A 655-nucleotide genomic window follows, 5' to 3' on the forward strand; every position below is an offset into this window, starting at 1 on the left:
TCTTAAAGGGGTCGCGCGCGCCGCCCTAAGGAGTCCCCGGCCAATTGCCGGAGGTCCTCCCATATATAAAGCACCTTCTCCAATATGGAGGTGCCCGAGCAATAGTTGATGCACAGTGTACTCACCTCTGCTTCAGCCCTCAGGTCCCGCTGCTAGCCTGACTACTAGTCCTGCCCGCCAGCCTGACTATCAGTCCAGTTCGCCAGCCTGACTACTCTCCAGCCCGACAGTCTGTCTTCCGTTCAGTCTGCCAGTCTGTCTATGGGCTTTGCCCGCCTGCTTACCTGGAAGCACCTGCCCGCTACCTACCGTGCCTACCTAGAGGCTCCTGCTTGCTACCTGCTGTGCCTACCTGGAGGCTCCTGCTTGCTACCTGCCGTGCCTACCTGGAGGCTCCCGCTTGCTACCTGCCGTGCCTACCTGGAGACTCCCGCTTGCTACCTGCCGTGCCTACCTGGAGGCTCCAGCTGTCACTTGCTGTGACCACCTGACAGCCTACCTAGAGGCTCCTGCCTGTCACTTGCCGTGACCACCTGTCAGCCTACCTGGAGGCTCCTGCCCGTCACTTGCCGTGACAACCTGACAGCCTACCTAGAGGCTCCTGCCTGTCACCTGCCGTGTCTGCCAGTCCATCCACCAGGACCACTCGTCAGCC

This window comes from Phyllobates terribilis, unplaced genomic scaffold (genome assembly GCF_046119375.1).
Source record: "Phyllobates terribilis strain yellow unplaced genomic scaffold, ASM4611937v1 Scaffold_37__1_contigs__length_12642776, whole genome shotgun sequence".
Lineage (NCBI taxonomy): Eukaryota > Metazoa > Chordata > Amphibia > Anura > Dendrobatidae > Phyllobates > Phyllobates terribilis.